This window comes from Zalophus californianus, chromosome 10 (genome assembly GCF_009762305.2).
Source record: "Zalophus californianus isolate mZalCal1 chromosome 10, mZalCal1.pri.v2, whole genome shotgun sequence".
Lineage (NCBI taxonomy): Eukaryota > Metazoa > Chordata > Mammalia > Carnivora > Otariidae > Zalophus > Zalophus californianus.
This window is the reverse complement of record NC_045604.1, coordinates 110,632,570-110,651,427: the sequence shown is the minus strand read 5'-3', so window position 1 is coordinate 110,651,427 and position 18,858 is coordinate 110,632,570. Positions and strand designations below refer to the sequence as shown.

The 18,858-nt window shown below is 46.3% G+C and overlaps 1 long non-coding RNA gene across 2 annotated transcripts in view; it reads left to right on the top strand.

Moving 5' to 3' along the window:
• Positions 1-18,858, top strand: part of LOC113932929 — a 119,394-nt gene that overhangs the window by 38,689 nt on the left and 61,847 nt on the right. The window contains exon 3 of one of the 2 annotated variants that reach the window (XR_003523168.2): positions 7,943-8,074. The exons of the other annotated variant lie outside the window; for it this stretch is intronic. This is a non-coding gene — a long non-coding RNA (uncharacterized LOC113932929). Of the gene's footprint in view, positions 1-7,942; positions 8,075-18,858 lie in introns of those variants that run through there. 2 annotated transcript variants of the gene reach the window in all.

The following is an 18,858-nucleotide window of genomic DNA, read 5'->3' as shown; positions in this document are numbered from 1 at the left end:
TGATTACTGTAGTTTGTCGTAAGTTTTCAAATGAGAAAATGTTAGTACTCACTTTTATTCTTTTTCAAGAGTGTTTTGCTCTTCTGGGTCCCTTGCATGTCCATGTGCATTTTAGGATGAGTATGTCAGTTTCTGGGGGGGAAAAGGGTAGCTGGGATTTTGTTAGGGATTGCATTGAATATGTAGGCAATGAGTCTTCTAATCCATGAATATGGGATGTCTTTCCATTTCTTTAGATCTTTTGACCTTTTTTTCAACAATGTTTCATAGTTTAATGTGTATGAGTTTTGAACTTCCTTTATTAAATATACTCCTAATTATTTTACTCTTCTGATGCTCTTATAAAAGGAATTGTTTTCTTTATTTTAGGACTGTTCATTGCTAGTGTCAAGAAATACAAGTGATTTCTGTGTGTGGGTCTTTCATCCTGAAACCTTGCTAACCTCATCATTTGTCCTAATAGGTTTTTTTTAATTGTACTTTTTGAAATTTTCTAAATACAAAATCATCTCTCTGCAAATAGAGATGGTTTTACTTCTTCCTTTCAAACCTGGATGTTTTTGTATCTTTTTGCTCCTTAACTACCCTGGCTGAAGCTTCCAGCACAACATGGACAAAAGTGGTACAAGCAAGCATAATGGTCTTTTTACTGATCCTAGTGGGAAATCCTTCAATTTTTCACCAATAACTGTCATAAGTACAGGTTTTTCGTAGATGCTCTATCAGGTTGAGGAAGTTCCCTTCTATTCCTAGTTTGTTGAATGTTTGTATTATGAAAGAGGATTGGATTTTGTGAAATGCTTTTCCTGTGTCCATTGAGATGATCATATGGTTTATGTCCTTTATTCTCATAATATTTGTATTATATTGATTTGTTTTCATATATTAAACCAATCTCACTTTCCATCCCAGTTAGTCATAGTATATCTTTTTCATATGTTGCTGGACTTCATTTACTAAGATTTTGTTAAGGATTTTTCATCTCTATCCATAAGGGATATTAATGTGTAGTGTTGGGGTATTTTTGTTTTTGTGATATCTTTGTCTGGTTTCAGTATCAGGGTAATTCTGGCCTCACAGAATTAGTAAATGTTCTTCCTCTTATTTTTTGGAAGAGTTTGTTAGGCATTAGTGTTAATTCTTCTCTCAATGTTCGACTGAATTGACCAGTGAAGCCATTTGGTTGTGGGCTTTTCTTCGTGAGAAGTTTTATTGCTAATTCAGTCTTTTTGCTTGCTATAGATCTATTCAGATTTTCTGTTTTTTTCCTGAAATGGTTTGCAAATTTCTAGGAATTTGTCTCTCTCATTTGTTATCTTGGTTATCTCTATAATTGTTCACAGAATTCCCTTATAATCTTATTTTTGTGAAGTCACTAAGCACACCTTCTCTTTCAGTCTTGATTTTAGTAATTTGACTCTTCTGGTTTTTTCTCCTGGGCAGTCTACATGAGGTTTGTCCATTTTGTTGATCTTTTTAGGAACCCGTTTTTGTTCTGTTGGTATTCTATATTGATTTTCTATTCTCTATTTTATCATATTTCTTTTTTTAACTTTTAAATTCCAATTAGTTAACATACAGTGTAATATTAGTTTCAGGTGTACAATTTAGTAATTCAACACTTACATATAACACCTGGTGCTCATCACAAGACGTGTACTCCAGGACTTTTTTTTTTTTTTTTTTTTTTTTACTATTTTTAGTTAGCCAGCATATAGTACCTCATAAGTTTTTGTTGTAGTGTTCAGTGCTCCAGGACCTTTTTGATTAGACAACTGAAAGACTATTTTTAATGTTTGTCCGAGAGAAAAAGAATCCATAGGAATTCTATTTTATTATATTTCTGCTCTGTTTTTTATTATTTCATTCTTTCTACTTTCTTTGCATGTTGCTTGCTTTTCTTTTTCTTGTTTGTTAATGTGGAAAGACTGGATGGGTTTGAATCATCCCTCTTCTTTCTTCGTTTTTTACTACTATAAATTTCCCTTAAGCACTCTTCAGCTGCATTCTTTAAGTTCTGGTATGTTGCATTTTCTTCTCATTCATGTTAAAATGCTTTTTGATTCTGTTAGTGATTTCTTCGTTCGCCCTACGTTATTTAGAAGTGCTTTTTATTCCCTGTCTCTGTGAGTTTCCCAAGTTTTCTCCTGTCATCAATCCCTCATTGAATTCTACTCTTGTTAGAAAGTGTACTTGGTATGTTTTCAACCTGAAGCGTATTGAGGCATTCCACGTCTCTGGGGTCCCCCTTTATGGTCCTCTGGCCAAAGGTTAAGGCTCCAGTCACTGCAGCCTGCTGGCCACCTCTGCAATCAGGACTGCATGTGGGCCCATGTGGAGGAAGGACGGGAAGAGAAAAGTCTCCAGGGCTGGTGCCCTTCTGAGGGTCATAGTTCCACTGAACATAGACGGAAGCTCCCCTCTCTGAGTTTGGGCTCCTGCTGGTCCCTTCACCAGCCACCACCTCTGGGATTGTCCAAGAGGCAGGATATGAGAGAATGGGGAAAACAAGAAGAAAGAAAGAAAAGGAAGCCCAGGGCACTGCTGTGCTTTCTGGGGATTAGGAGTCCCTTTTTCTGACTTTGAGCCAGAGCTGGCAGCTTCCCCTGAGCGCTCTCTGCCTGTGCCCCCACAGCTCACATGTGGGTTTCCAGCTACATCTGATCCAGGCTGCGGCACCGGAGGGAAGAATGGCAAACTCACCACCACTGTAGGACCTTTAAATCCTGGTTCTCTCCCCCAGTTTGCCCAGGCTTATTTTCTTCTGACGGTCCTCCTGTAACGGTTCCATGCATTCCGTCCAGGTTTTATAATTAGACACAGTGGAAAATACAGGTGAAGTGTTACTCCATCTTATCCAGAACTGGAACCTTGAAGTGGGTTTTAGAAACCAGAAGTAAAAGAGAAACACAGATTAGCGTCAATCCATTATTTTTACTGGAGAGATATTTAAACCAACTGCTGCTAGTGGGGTAGCCACGTTTCCTCATCTACAAAGGATGGCTTATTACCCTCATCCAAATTGTATGCCCAGGCATATCTTTATCTAATTCTGCTTGATTTTAAAGAATTATTCATATTCATTGAAATTTCCAGCTGCTTCTAGACTAGGCTGAATGAATAAACAAAGGACTCTCAGGGACGTGCTTACTCTTTAAAGGTATTTCATAACCCGAATACTCCAGGATCCTGCTGACTCTACTGCTGAGGTCCCTCGGGGATTATCTCAAACCCACAGTCTTAGATATTAACTTCCATTTTTAACAAGAAAGTTGATGGCAGTGCCAACTCCAAAAACATCAATTAAAAGACACTAGATCATATCATTAGATGCACACGTATTGACTCTCCTTATTAATTCTTTAAGAGCTGGCCTAGTAAGACACAAGGAGAGGTCAGAGAACAGAGATGCAACAGTCCCCACTTCACTGAAATGCAGAGTTCTTGCGATGGATCCTGTTGATTCCATCAGCATCAGGAGATTTGGTGCGGGAAGGGAGTCAGGAAGTGCTTGCCAGATACTTCTTTCCCAACCTGGTTTAGTTTCCAAAAGCTTAAGCTCATTGGGAACATAGAGTTTGAAGAGACAAGTGAGCTCTTGAGGGAAATATGGAGACAGAGAGTTTCTCTCAGATAAAAAAAGAAAAAAAGGAACATGTCCTGGGTGTGTGGGGTGGAGGCTACAGGGCAGGCAGGGACGCTCCAAATTGTGCCCTGACCTCAGAGACAGTGGCCACATGATGTCCCACGGATGTGGATCCCACCCCAAACCTAGTTCACAGGCAGCAAGAGGGTTTCGGATCTGAAGAGTCCATGGGAGCTGGCAGGGGGTTTCTCTGCTCTCAGCTGTCTTTGCCCCACCTGGAACTCCAAAGATGAGACTCAATTTCTAGAAAAACCCTCTTGTATTCCCACAGCCAAGTGGAGATAAAATTAAGTTGATTTAAAAACACCGAAGACATAAAACATTTCTGGCACACCCAAGTTGTGGACTGGGTTTCCTGTCCATCACCCCACCACCGCCACCAGCCAGCCACACAGGCACAATAATAAATAGTAAACAGAGACATAACCTCTGTGGAAAGGGTTTTCAGCAAACACAGGAGGCTGCCAAAGCCAGGGAGTCTTATTCAGCCAAAAGATTACCGCTTGGGTTTTATTTCTAAGCATCTTTTTAGCATCGGGTTGTCACCTATAATAAGTAGCCTTCTTGCACAAGGGGTGGAAGATCCTAATTGGCCCTGGCGAAGGAATTTTTCATACATTTCAGGAGGGAAAGGATGAGCAGCATATGCAGTTACACTAATGGTTTCATTTTTAAGACACTGAGTATTGTTTATGTGCTGTTCTTATTTTATTGTGTGCAGATTAACAATTGTTCGTCCCAAGTAGAGGGCTGTGTTGGGGGAGGGGGGGCGTGGAGGGTGCATTTCATTTACTGGCAGCTACGAGCCTCCATGATTGGTTTTTCTCTCCCCTGCTGAGGTCAATAACCAGCTCCGATATGATTTCTGCTGAATCAGTTTGCTGTGATTTGTCTTGTCCTCCTGCCCAGTGTTAATTATATCTCCCAATGAGTGCTGGGCTAAAATACAGAGCTTATTTCAATAGAGGAAAATGTATTTCTCCTTATTTGATGGCCCTTCATTTTGACTTTCAGCTCCCTCTCCGTCTTTCCAAGGTCTGTAATCAATAGTCACGTGGCTCTGGGTCCTTTATCTGGGAGAAATGGGGAGACCTTGGTGGTACTTTTTTTCAGACTTCAGAATCCAGAGTTAATGTAGGGATAAAAAGGACTTTATTCTCCTTCCCTTTCCAGTGAGATGCACTCTCAACCCCTTATTTTAAAATAGTCCTCCCTTCTAGAAATCTGCTGGATTTCTCTTGCCTATCTTCTGGGAAATTTATGTGGTTCATCTTTTGGAAAGATAGTTCTGCCCCCAGGTGACCAAAAGTAAAAGCAAAGTTCAAGCAAATGACTAAAAAAACAACAAAAAAACCTTTTCTCTCCAGGAGCAACTAATTTGTTGTCCAGTTCAGAATGTGAATAGTTGCCTAATGCCCCCACCTTACCAGAACTGAAGGGTTCCACAGACCCACTGTGTGGCGCTTGGGCTTGCAGCCCTACCCACTTGAAGACATCCTAGCCTCTAGCCTGGCACAAACTATATTCTCCAGTAACGGTCACTGATACAAAATTAGGGCCGGTAGGTGAGCCTACTGCCCAAAATGCTGACATTGGGAATGAACCATGTGGAATGAAAATTAAGTTATCATCTCCGTTGACCAAAACCGTGGACAAGAATGGGCAGATGAGGTCTGCACAGGTGGAGATGACTGTGTTATCCCCGCGGCTTCACGTCACCTTTTTCTGGGTCCTGATCTCCTCTTACAAGGACACTAGTCAGACTGGATTAGGGCCCGCCTCTGGCCTCCGACCACGGGGGAACAGAGCACAATGCTCAGGGAGCAAAGTCAGACTTCTGCCTTGCAGTCTTGCTCCCAAACTCATCTACCCACGCAACAACAGTTTCATGGGTTGAATTGAGCCCCCCTGCCCCCAAAAGATGTTGAAGCCCTAACCCCCACTACCTGTGATGTGACCTTATTTGGAAATAGGGTCTTTGCAAGTGATCAAGTGAAGAGGGGGTCATCAGGGCAGGTCCTAATCCAATATGACCGATGTCCTCATCGAAAGGAGAACTTCGGACCCAGACATCACACAAGAAGAGGCCACGTGAAGATGAAGGCAGAGATCGGGGTGATGCCCCTACAAGCCAAGGAACACCACAGATTGACAGCACCCCATCAGAAGCAGAGGGGGAGAGGCCTGGAGCAGACCCTCCCTCTCAGCCTCAGAAGGAACCCACCCCAGAGACACCCTGACCTCAGACTTGTGGCCTCCAGAAATGGGAGACAGTACACTTCGGTTATTCAAGCCACATCATTTGTGGTGTTTTATTATGGTGGCCCCAGCAAACTAAAACACACAGAGGAACTGTTTTTAAGTTGGATCCTTTCTGTTCTCTGCTTAAAATGCACCATCACACGTAGGATAAAATCCACCCTCCTGACCAAGGCAGACAAGGCCTGTGTAGCCTGGCCTTTGATGACATCTACCCCACTCTATGCCTGTTCCTGAAATGCAGTGCACTCCAGGCTCACTGGACCCCCTTCCAGTCCACAGACATACCAGATCCTCTGCTGCCTCAGGGCCTTTGCACCAGCTGTTCTTTTCCCAGAGCTTTTTCTATCATTCTAGTTTCAGTGAAAACACCACGCCCTCTTAAGAGGCCACCCTGACAAGCACATTTAAGACAGACACTCCCCAGTCCCCCAGGCCTGTCCCAGACCCTGTCCTGTTTCATTTCTTGCACAGAACTAAGTGTGGTCTGAGATTATCTTGGGGATAAAGGACCTGAAAGGAAACACACCAGAATGTTACCAGTGGTTCTCTCTTGGGTGAGAGTATGTGCAGCATGATTTTAACTTGCTGCTTTCCAGAGCTTCCACAATTAACATGTATTATTTTCTGATCAGAAAAGAGACGATGGCTGCTTGGAAACATGGTCTACAATTTCTGGGCATGTCTGCCTTCAGCCCAGTGCTGTTGACCAACTGAACATTTCCCTTCTAGGTGGTTCTCCAGCAGAATCTCCTTCCGGATGATTGTGCTTGGTTATAAAAACATTTGCTTAGAATTCTTTGATTCTGTGTCCCTCCAGCCAGAGCGAGGCTGACCTCAGTGAGTTGTCTGTGACCAACAGGATGAATTGGAAGTGATGCTGTGTGACTCCCAAGGTCAGATCAGAAAAAGCCCTTTCTCTTTGGACGCTTGCTCTGGAGGCTTCTGGAGGAAACCAGGTGCCATGTTAGAAATACAACAGCTCTGAGACCACCATGCTGGAGAGGCCACCTGCAGGTGCTCCGGCCCCCAGCTCCATCGACCGCCAGCCTGTGGAGTGAGGCTTCTGGGTACTCCATCCTGGATGCCCGTCCCCACACAGTCCTCGGACTACTGAACATCAGCCACCATCTGGTGGCAACAGCATGAGTGACTCAAGTGAGAACTGCCTTGCCAAACCGTCCCCACCTTCTTGTCCCACAAAACCACAAGCAAAATAAAATGAATTCTGGTTTACTCTCTTGAGTTTTGGGGTAATTTGTTTTTACAGAAACAAACTATTTCTGCACAGAAAAACAGTGATTTCCTAGTCAATTCAGAGGGCCTGGTAATGCCTGGTGCTGCAGGAACAGCAAGGAGGCACACCCAGGGGTTCCTGGAGCTGCGACAGGAAACACTCCTCTAGGACGAGGCCGGCCACCGGGTACGGTAGGTCCTGCTGGATTCCCTACCTCAGTCAAAGTTACATGCCCCACCCTCCCACGCGCTTCAGACCTCGGACATGGGGCAGGCTTGGCCACAATCCAGAGGACTTGGGGCTGAGTGAGGCCATGGGCAGGAAGGACTTAGGTGGCTCTCACCCAGCAAGGTGAGACTCAGCATCATGCGTGTGGCTCCTTCAGCCTGGCCTTGCTGTGTGACATTTTTGCTGTGTTCCATTGGATTCTGAGAACCTGCTGGGGAGTCTTTTGCCAAGCAGCTACCACAGCAGAGTGGAATCCACAAGGACTTTGGGGTCAGACAGCTCTGAAGACAGTCCAGCTCTGCTCTGCTACTTTACTGGGTGTGCGTTTGGCTTCGATTAAGAGAAAATGTGAACAACGTGGGTTTTTAAAAGAGAGGATTATTTTACTCTCAGAGATCTGGAGTAGGCAGTTGCTGGCATTGCTTTAGCTGCTTTAATAATGTCACCAGGGACCCAGGTTGTGTTAAGTCTGAGGCTCATGATTTTCCTTCTTTCTCCCCTTTCCTTCCTTTCTCTCTCCCTTCCTACCTATCTTCCTATCTTCCTTCCTTTTATCTCCTCATGGTCACAAGATGGCTGCAGCAGCACCAGATACCACATCTGCTAACAAGGCAATGAGAAGAAGTGTGAGAAGTCATGTGAGCCACGATTCCCCCCTCCCCCCCCTTTTTTTTTTCCAAAAAGCAAAAGGCTTTTCAGAGCCACATGGAGCGGTGTTTTCATTGGGTTTCATGGGTCGGAACTGGATCTCATGGCTCCCTCTAATGGCAGGAGGGACTGAGGAATTGGGAAACAGCTTTGTCACAATTGTCTTAATCATAAGTCATCACTTGGGGCTGGGTGCGTTGAGGCTTTAAACTCGAGTTCCTGTTGGCTAGGAAGAAGGAGACAGTTAGCAGTATCCACCCAAGCCACTTGACCACTTTCATGTCTTAGTGACTCTGAACAAGACACTCGAGGCCTGTGAATCTCAAGTTATTTACCTGTAAAATGGAACACCCCGTCCTCAGCATCCAGCAGGGCACCTGGCTTACTGAGCATGTCCTGAATGGAAGCATTCCTGGAAGAAAGCCATGCTTCCTTATCGAAATGCGTCGCAAAATGTCTCCAGTTAGCCTGGTTGGAGGTTTACATCATGGGAACGGAAGTGTTCACAGTTCTGGCCCTGAGACCAGCAGTCTGCTTCAGAAGGAAAACAGGACAAATCTGCATGCTGCAGAGAGAATTTTGTGCTGCAAGCTGGAGTGGGCTGGAGACATCAGATAGGAGCCATTGCAGCCCCGACGGAGTCTCCCATACCTCTGCTCTCTGCGTGTCTAGGACCCATGGCCACTGCGCCCAGCACGGGTCACCAGGGCCTACGGAGATCTCTGCACTTACTCAGTGCCACTTACACATTCCCTTCCTGGACTTTTTTTTTTTTTTTTTACTTTTTTTGTAGGATCATTACCTATGATCCTAGGAAAGGTGCACCTGGACCAATTTCTGTGCTGGAAAACCAGTTCACATTTTGCCCAGAGCAATGTTACCAAGGTTGTTCCGCTTTCAGCCCTAACTCAGATGCATTCTCCCCTCCTTGTGGGATCCTCTTGTCGTTAGTCAAGCCGATTTTCTGCTGCCAGCCTAAATTGCTACTTGCTGCAGTCTCTTCGCCCCACAGATAAATTCCTTTTACCACCATCTCCCGAGAGGTTGTCCTTGACTCCTAACCAGAATAAAGTGACTCGTTAAACTAGTCCATTGCCTTTCAGAATGAACATGGCCGCATAGACCGTTTTTCCTATGTCTCCTCCTGGAAATCATACATAAAGAACAAGGAGAACTTAAAAACCCCATAAACCCCATTTTCAGGGAAACCAGGAAACAGATAGAGTCCACAGACTTCAGGGTACGTGCACAGACTGACAACCAGCCAGGACGGATCAGAACTAACTGTGCAGGATGGGGGAGGTGGGGAGTGAGGGGGGCTGGTGGCGGCTGCATGTCCTAAGATGAAGGGGTTCGCCCCAAAACAGGGCAGACGCGGGCACGAGGCCGGGAACAGCACTCTTCTCGTCTGGGCCACAGAAGCACAGGAAGCGGGTCTGTAAAGATTGGAGCTGGTGCTTACAAGAAGTAGCCTAAGGAAAACCCACTCCCATTGATGAATTAATTCCGCCATCCCTCAAGGACCTCCTGCTGACTGTCCTCCCAAATTCTTCCTTTCCTTGTTCCAAGTTAATGCCGTTTCAGCCAGGCACAGGGCCACCCATGGGGAGACTATGCCTCCCAGACCCCCTTTCAGCTTCAGGTGGTCGTGTGACTACTAGAGGCCAATCAGAGGGCTGTGGGCAGAAGGGACTCTCCCAGCCTCCCTCTCAGCCCTTCTCGGTCATGTGACTACTAGAGGCCAATCAGAGGGCTGTGGGCGGAAGGGACCCTCCCTGCCTCCCTCGCAGCCCTTCTCGGTCATGTGACTACTAGGGGGCCAATCAGAGGGCTGTGAGCGGAAGGGACCCTCCCAGCCTCCCTCGCAGCCCTTCTCGGTCATGTGACTACTAGGGGGCCAATGGGGAGTGAGGAGAAGGGAAGTGCGCCGCCCTTGGCGTGAGAGCCACCTGCGAGTTTCAGACGCCTGCCCTTTTCCAGTCTTTTCCGGAGCCCTGGAGGCGGGTGCGCTAGCGATGGCGCTCCCCTTGTGTTCGGTGTGGGCGGGAGTCTAAGGGATGAGGGAGCGGCGGGAGGGAAGGCGCCTGGGTCCGGGGTGTGGTATGGAGCGCCTCCGCCCCTGCCAGGACGGAGAACCGCAGGAGGGTGGTGTGGGAGAGGGGGGCCTGGGGCCCGCGCAGGCCGTCGGTCTCTACGTCCCTCACCCGCAGGCTGTGTCTGTAGATAAGCGCGCGCCCACAAGTGGGGAGTGGCCGGCAGGGAAGCTGAGGTGGCGCCCGTGAGGGGCTCCGTGGGACTCCTCACCCCTGCCCTCTGGGAGTCGAGTCAGTCAGTCCCCGCACGTCCGTCCGGCGGAAGCCCGGGGTCCCCGGTCCGGACCCCTCCTCCCCCGCCCGCCGCCCCAGAAGTAGGCGAATCTCTCTGGAGTCCTCCCGCTGCACAGTTGCCAGTTTCCTTGCAAAGTTGTTCCTCGTCCAGGATCTCAAGTTTCAGGAGCTGTGCCCAGAAAGCCCCGACTGGGCGGGCACACACGAGCGTCTCGCCCACAAGCCCCCTGGGCCCCCGACCTTTGCCTGTGTGTCACAGCGAGGGCTTCTCAGGCTTCCCGGCCTTCCTCGAGCGCCGCGCCCCCGGAACGCCCCCGAGTCCAGCCCACTGTGGAAGCGCAGCAAGGACTCCTGGCCGGTGCGGATTCTCCTCTCACTAGTGAGGCCCTGGACCGCTGCAGGTAGGGTCTTGAGGTTTGGGGAACCTTCCGGAGTTGTGCACGCCGGGCAGCCAAATGCGTGTGCGCTGACTTCTCTAGAAGTCGCAGGCCCACACGACTGTGAAAATGGTTTCTCTCTGGACGGTGCGCCCAGGTCAGAGAACAGGCACTCCTGCGCTCACCTAAGCTGACCAGCCCGTGGTCCCGCAGATGACGGTTAGAGAAGAAAGTCTTCTTTGGGTACCCAAACCAAACTTTACCTGAAGCGCCGGTGCGTGGAGAGACAAAATCGGGCCTGACCGTGGTGGTTCCGAGGTGGTTCTGAGTCCATGTGAGCCACTTTCCTCCTTCCTCAGCCAGCCTCGGGGACCACGACCATCCCTGGTCAGCTGAACGTGACGGTGGTCCCCGCTGCCCTACCGTCTGCCAGGGCCCGCTTCCTCCTGTCCCGCGAGCAGAAACCCTGGGCTACCTGCTAACACACACAGTGGCGGGGATGAGTCTCCCAAACATTCTTTGTCCAGTGAAAGAAGCTGGACACAATGAAAGGACGTACTGTTTTATTCCTTAGACGTGAAATTCTAGAACAGATCTGTAGTGACAGCAAATCAGTAGCTGTTTCTGGGGCTTGACTGGGGAGGGGACATGAGAGAATGATCTGGGTAATAGAAAAGTCGGTATCTTGATAGAGGTTTGGCTGACACAGGTGTTTGCGCTTGTCAACACTCGTCAGATTGTAACGCTCACAACTGGTGCATTTCGCTGTATGAAAATTTCAGCTAAAAAAAAATAAAATAGAATCCAACAAACAGAGAAGGTGGGGTGAGTAAGTGGCCTATTGGAGCTTATTGGAAGCGGGGAGGGTGCTCTGCTGAGAGCTAGCCTGGACAGGCAGGCTGGAGCCGGCCACGGAGCCATGACCAGGTGACCGGACTGTTTTGCCACTAAATGGGAGGTACTGAAAGTTTTAGCGTAAGAGTGTGATATGACCAAAACTGTGTTTGCGGAGGGTGATTATTTTGTCACTCTCTCAGGTGGGCACGTCCCAGCTTCTTGCTTTGAACTTTGCTGCCTGTTCTGCCACCACGCATCTGAGCATCTTTTCTGTGTTTGGGGAATCAGGCAGAGCTGCCTCTAGACCCCCACCAGACAGGCTGAAAGTGCCGGCTCCCAGCTTTCACACCTCCCAGGAAGCCAGGCGAGGGCTCCTGGCTCCAGGAGCATCAGAGACCGTAGGCAAAGGAGCAGGGACCTCATGAGAACAGTCTGCCAAGAGTGGCCACCGCAGAGCAGCTGTGTCCAGTGTCCAGAGCTCCCAGTGTTAGGGACCAAAGAGGCCAGTGGGGGAAGCAGACTTGTCAGTGCCCCGGGGTGGGGGCTGCAGCATCTTCCAGCCAGTTTGAACTGGGACACTGTTCACAGCAAAGCGCCTCTACACCTGACTCTTAGACCTCATGGAGATCTGGGAGCTCGCTAAAATCCTCTTAAAAATTCCTTTTCTACTTTAATTAACTAGATTCAGTTTCTGTTGCTTGTAACTAAACCCTAACCAAAAGCAGTTCCCTGCTCTGAGTGTTAGTTCCTTGGATCTGCAGGTAGCCATGGCAGAGACCCAACGGGGAGGACAAAGTTGAGATCTGAAACCCAGCCCTCTAATTAGTGCCCTGGACAAGTGCAGTGAGATTTTTACTCTTATGTCCTTGGGGCTCCTTGCCTAAGAATGTGAGAGTTACAGCAAATGACCTGAAGACCTCACTAGCTCTAAAGCCCTGATGGTATGGTAGCTAACAGGTAATATCTGATATGACTTGGTGTCTCTACTTGGAGGACTGTCCTGTGTGGAAAGGTGGTGCCATTGTCCCCCTCTCACAGTACCCCTACCCTGGGGGCATACGGGGCCCCTGGTAGAAGCAGTATCCACCCAAGAGTTCCGGCAGTAGACAGGGCAGAGGCTCCCTACCATCAGCTTTCTCCTTTGTCTGTAACATGCCTCTGCTCCAAGACTTTGGCCCCGAGACGGAGGTCAGGATATTCATCTTGCCCTGTTGAGAGCTGAGTCCAGCTTCACCAAGCACTCAGCTTAATTATCAGAACTGGGAACTGGGAATTCTTACTCAGACACATGTGGCTGTAATTCAGTGCAGGACTTCATCACTTGAGGAACTTCTTCAAAATCAGCTTACCTGAACCATAGATTTCCCAAAAAGATCCTTCCAGCTGGGCAATGTGTTTGCTTGTCAAACAACTGTGTATTTATCAAAACTCCTTCTAGATCCTTGTCTTTTTTTTTTTACTTAAATTCAGTTAATTAACATATAGTGTATTAATAGTTTCAGAGGCAGAGTTCAGTGATTCCTCAGTTGCATATCACACCCAGTGCTCATTACATCACGTGCCCTGCTTAATGCTGTCACCTAGTTACCCCATCCCCCCACCTCCCCTCCAGCAACCCTAGAGTTAAGAGTCTTTTGTGGTTTGTCTCCCTCTCTGATTTCATCTTATTTTATTTTCCCCACGCTTCTCCTATGCGCCTCTGTTTTGTTTCTTAAATTCCACATATAAGTGAAATCACATAATTGTCTCTCCCTAAATGACTTATTTCGCTTAGCATAATACCTTCTAGTTCTATCCACATTGTGGCAAATGATAAGATTTCTTTTTTTGATGGCCGAGTAATATTCCATTGTGTATATAGACCACATCTTCTTTATCCGTTCATCTGTCAGTGGACATCTGGGCTCTTTCCACAGTGTGGCTATTGTGGACATTGCTGCTATAAACATTGGGGTGCAGGTGCCCCTTCAGATCACTATGTTTATAAAAAGACCGTCTCTTCAACAAGTGGTGTTGGGAAAATTGGACAGCCGCATGTAGAAGAATGAAACTGGACCACTTTCTTACACCTCACACACAAACTCAAAACGGATGAAAAATCTCCATGTGAGACAGGAATCCATCAGAATCCTAGAGAAGAACACAGGGAGCAACCTCTTTGACTTCAGCTGAAGCAACTTCTTGCTAGACATGTCTCCAAAGGCAAGGGAGACAAAAGCAAAAAATGAACTTGGGACTTCATCAAGATAAAAAGCTTCTGCACAGCAAAGGAAACAGTCAACAAAACCAAAAGACAACCCACAGAATGGGAGAAAATATTTGCAAATATCTTATCAGATAAAGGGCTAGTATCCAAAATCTATAAAGAACTTATCAAACTCAACACCCCAAGAACAAAAAATCTGGTCAAGAAATGGGCAGAAGCCATGAACAGACATTTCTCCAAAGAAGAACTACAGATGGCCAACCGACACATGAAAAAATGCTCCACATCACTCGGCATTGTGGAAATACAAATCAAAACCACAATGAGATACCACCTCACACCAGTCAGAATGGCTAAAATTAACAAGCCAGGAAAAAACAGATGTTGGCGAGGATGTGGAGAAAGGGGAGCCCTCCTACACCGTAGGTGGGAGTGCAAGCTGGTGCAGCCACTCTGGAAAACAGTATGGAGGTTCCCGAAAAAGTTGAAAATAGAGCTACCCTATGACCCAGCAATTGCACTACTGGGTATTTACCCAAAGGATAGGTCTTTGTTTTATTGTGCCCACCAAACCTGAACTATTAATATCGAGAACTTTGTGCCATCCAGTGTAGTCTCCCCATCGAAAAACCCACCCTAAACCACTGAAGACACATAGTGGGCTAAATGGTGGCCCCCAAAAGATATGTCCATGTGCTAATCCCTCAAATCTGTGAATGTGACCTTATTTAGGAAAAAAAGGGGGGGGTCTTTGTTGATGTAATTGAGGGACTTTGAGATGAGGAGAGAACATCCTGAATTATCTCAGTGGGCTCTAAATCCAATGCCAGGCACCCTTATAAAAGCCACACAGACAGAAGAGGAGAAAGCATTGTGATCACAGGGGTGGGGACTAGCAGGGTACCATCCCAAGCCCAGAAATACTGATCACTCCAAAGCTGGAAGAGGCCAGGAACAGATTCTCCCTGGGAGCCCCCTGCTGGATTTTGGGCTTCTAGTCCTCTGGACTGTGAGAAAAGAAATTCCTGTTGTTTTAAACCACATAGTTCATGGGAATTTGTTACGGCAGCCACAGGGAACCAGTGCAAGGGCTAATAGTCATCTCATGGTTGACGTATCTGAAACTGAGCTCCAGGTTCCTCCCGAAGCCACAGCACTCAGGATCTTAGCTGAGTGGGTTGTCCACTTCCTTCCAGCTGCTCAGCCTGAAACATTGAGACATTCTTGATTTCTCTCTCACACACATTTCATAGTCAAACCATCAAGAAATCTTGCAGCTTCTACCTTGAAAGTAGGAGCCCAGAATCTGAGCTCCCCCCATCACTTCCCCTGCTTCCATATGCTAGATTATTTCAGGGTCCTCCAACTGATCTCTCTCCTTTTTTGTTTCTCACTCACACATTCTCATACCTTCCATTCCAGCCTCCTCATTGTCCCTTTAATACCCCGGGGCCTTTGCCCAGAACTGCTTCATCTCCCTGGAGCACACTTCACCTGACACCCGTATGGCTCGGCATCTCTCCACCTTCAAATTTTGCTCAAAGATCACTTTCTCATTAAGTTCTCTCTTGACCCCTCATTTAAAGTACCAACAACTCCCCCAGCATTCCCGGTCTTTCTTATCCTGCTCAGTTTTCCCCTGTAGTCCTCAACGCCTTCTGTCATGCTGTGCCATGTCTTTATGTACCGTGTGTGTTTATTGTCCGTGTCTCCCCACTAGAATGTAAACTGTAGGCTAGCAGGCATTTTATGCTTCCTTTATTCCCTGATATATCGCCCAGCAAAGTGCCCGACTCAGAGTAGGCACTCGATAAATATTTGTTGAATAAATAAGTGAAGTAAAAGAAAGTGTCGGCTGTTTCTTTCATAATAGAGTGCATTTGTTGAGATCACAAAATAAATGAAATTGTGTGGTCATCAAAACTTACTGTCTGTGCTGTAGCATTTTGAAATATGAAGATATTCCGCTTTACGGAAAGGGTTGTCATTTTTTTCATCTTATCAGCTGCATTTTTTAAGCCTCCCCACTTTGTAGATGCAGTTGATGACTTACCGCTGGCAACGGCGGCATTTTTCTGCCTAGTCTGGACCGAGATAATCATTGTCACAGGGCATGCTGAGGACATCTGTAACCCTCAGAAAGGCTAGGTGATCCTGTGCAACAAACAAGCCCCGGATCTCAGTGGCTTAGAACAGGAGCAGTGCCTTGCTCGCGTGAAGTCCCTGGTGGAACTCAGTGATGTCCCCACAGCTGCTCTCCATGTAACGGTTCATTTTTGCTGCTCCATCGTAAGTGTGCTCCCAGGACCGTTTTGGCAGCAGGGGAGAGAACCAGAGCCTCTTCTATAAGCATTTGATGCTTCCACCTGCAAGTGACATGTTTCTCTTCTGCTGCATGCCATTGGCCAGAGCCAGTCACAGGACCTCACAGGCACGGGGCCCAGAAAAGAGGGGTTGCAGAACTCCTGACGAGCACCATCATGGGTACCCTGCAGGTAGAGCAGAGTATCTTTCATATATTTTTGAGCTCTTTGTTCTTATCTTTTGTCAGTTTGTAATAAACCGTTGGCAGTTCTTCTTATTAGTTTGAAGGGACTCGTCAGTGCTTTGCCTCAGATATAAGTTGCCAACACAGTTGCAATTTGTCTTTCGACTTTTGATGTTTTTATGGTGGCTTATGTCATGCAGAGTTAGGCATTTTTAGAACCTTTTTATTGTAAAATAAAATTCTATGCATGGGTATAGAAGAGCTCACAAAAGAGATGTGTAGCTTAATGAGTGATTTTAAGGCAGACACCCTTGTAAACAATACCCAGGACAGCAATAGCCTCCTTAGAAACCATGCCCTTCTGTCCTGTTGCCACCTCTCCCTCGTCACAAAGTGACCACCCTTCTGAGCTGTTGGGTCATCAGCTCCTTGCATTTCTGAATAAATTGGTCACCTAGTGTGTATCCCTAGGACACTATAGTTCAGTCTTGCCCACTTTTTAAAAATCATGCTATGCCTTTTAAGTCTCATTTAATTTCACGATTACATCCTTCCATCCTTTCTCTTCTTGCAGTTTACCTGTGGAAAGTTCTGGGGTACTTTTGGCTGATTGCAACCCCACAGTGCAATTCAGCGTGACCCTCTGGTCTCTGTGTTTTCCTGCAAATTGGCAGCTGGACCCAGAGGCTTGAATAAGCCCATGTTTCATCCCTTTGGCAAGACTCTAGGTGGTGTCTCTTGTCTACTAGCAGAGGTTAGAATCTCCAGTGCAATGTTAAATAATAATAGTAAAAGCAAGCATCGTTGTCACATTACTGATTTTAGTATATGTGCTGCCGAAGCGAGCACATTGCGTTACTGATTTTAGTGAAAGCACTTCTAAGGGGCCGCCACTAGGAATGATGCTGGATTTTGAGCCAGGATAAATACGTTTTATTACATATCCATGGTGGATAAGGTAGGATGTATCTACCCCTGTTTCTTTGAGTACTTTGTTTTAATTGGAATGGATATTGAAATTTTTCAAATGCCTTCTTAGCCTAAAATAAAAATGATCTTTTCATTTTCTTTGAATTATATCATTTTATTAGGTTTCCTCAAATTGAATTGTTCGTATATTCCTCACATAATAACATACTTGGTCATGATGGATTTGAAAATGTTACTAGGTTAGTTCATTAATATATTTTTATTGAAGTATAATTAACACTACTCAGCCATAAAAAAGAATGAAATCTTGCCATTAATGTATTTTATTTAGAATTTTTGCATCTGTATTCGTGAGTGAGAGTTTATTGTTACCATTACCATGTCTGCTCCCACTGCAGTCCACTGGGTATTAATGTCAAGGTTATGCTCTTTTCATAAAAAGAATTTGAAACATTTTCTTCTTTTTCTGGCTGCATGCTGCATGGCTGAAGTAGATCCTCTAGGAATTGTCCCAAGAAGGATCATGTTTTCATAGTTCTTTCATGTCAGAGGTATTTCTGTGGGTAGCCTTTCTACTTTATGGACAGTTTAGAGGGATGTAAAATCATGACTTAAATCCTCTTTCCATGAGAATGTAAGAATTTCTCTGTCCTTTCCTCTCTCTCTCTCTCTCTCTCTGTCTGTCTGTCTCTCCTTGCTTTAAGTGTTGTTATAAAAACATCTGAAGTCTGCTTGGATTTCTTTCTTCCACGTCTTCCTTTTCTCGCATGGCTGCCCAAAGGAGGCTTTTCTTTATCTTGGAAGTTTAGTGACCAGCCAGAAATGTTCCAGCATGAACTGCTCCAGGTACCGTGGAGTGCTCCTTCATCACATAGGCTCAAGCCTTGTTTGATTTCAAAGGCATTTTCTTGAGTTGTATCTTCAAATATTTCTTCTCTGCCTTTCTGGCTTCCTTCCTCGGGGGCTCCAGTTACAACGTATGTAATTTCTTCTCTCACAGCTTTTGTATCATGCACTCCGTACCCTGTTTTAAAACTGTCTCTTCTAGATTTTCTTTTCTTTCTGTTTCTGCCCTCTGCTGGGGAGGTCGGCTACCGCTCTGCTGTTTTGTATTAGTTTGAGCTTAGATAGTGCCCCTTTTGTTCCCTCCAACTCCATCTGCATTCCTGAGATGGTTTTCTTTCTCTCTTCCACCTTTTTCATGAGTTCTGTCAACTTTCGTTTTACTCTCCTCTCTCGCCCGATATTTTCGGCACTTTATTTTCCACCTCCTTTATTTGAGATCGTTTCCTTAAGTTTTTCAAAACTCATGGTGAGGTGTGGGTTTGCAGATACAGTTTTCATCTGTATGCTGTGGGGCTGTAGGCAGGATAATGACGTTCCCCCCACCCCCAACCAAGATATCCACATCCTGACTCATGGACCCTGTGAATACACTGTGTTATGTAGCACAGGGGCATAAAGGTCGCAAATGGAATTAAGGCTGCTAATCAGATTACCTTAACATAAGGATATCCGGGTGGGCTTAATGCAATCACAAGCACCCTTCAATGTGGAAGGGAGAAATCCAAGGGATAAAATACAACAAAAACTCAACTGGCCATTGCTGGCTTTATAGCTGGACGAAGAGGCCATGGGCCAAGAAATGTGGGTTCCTCCAGAAGCTGGAAAGGAT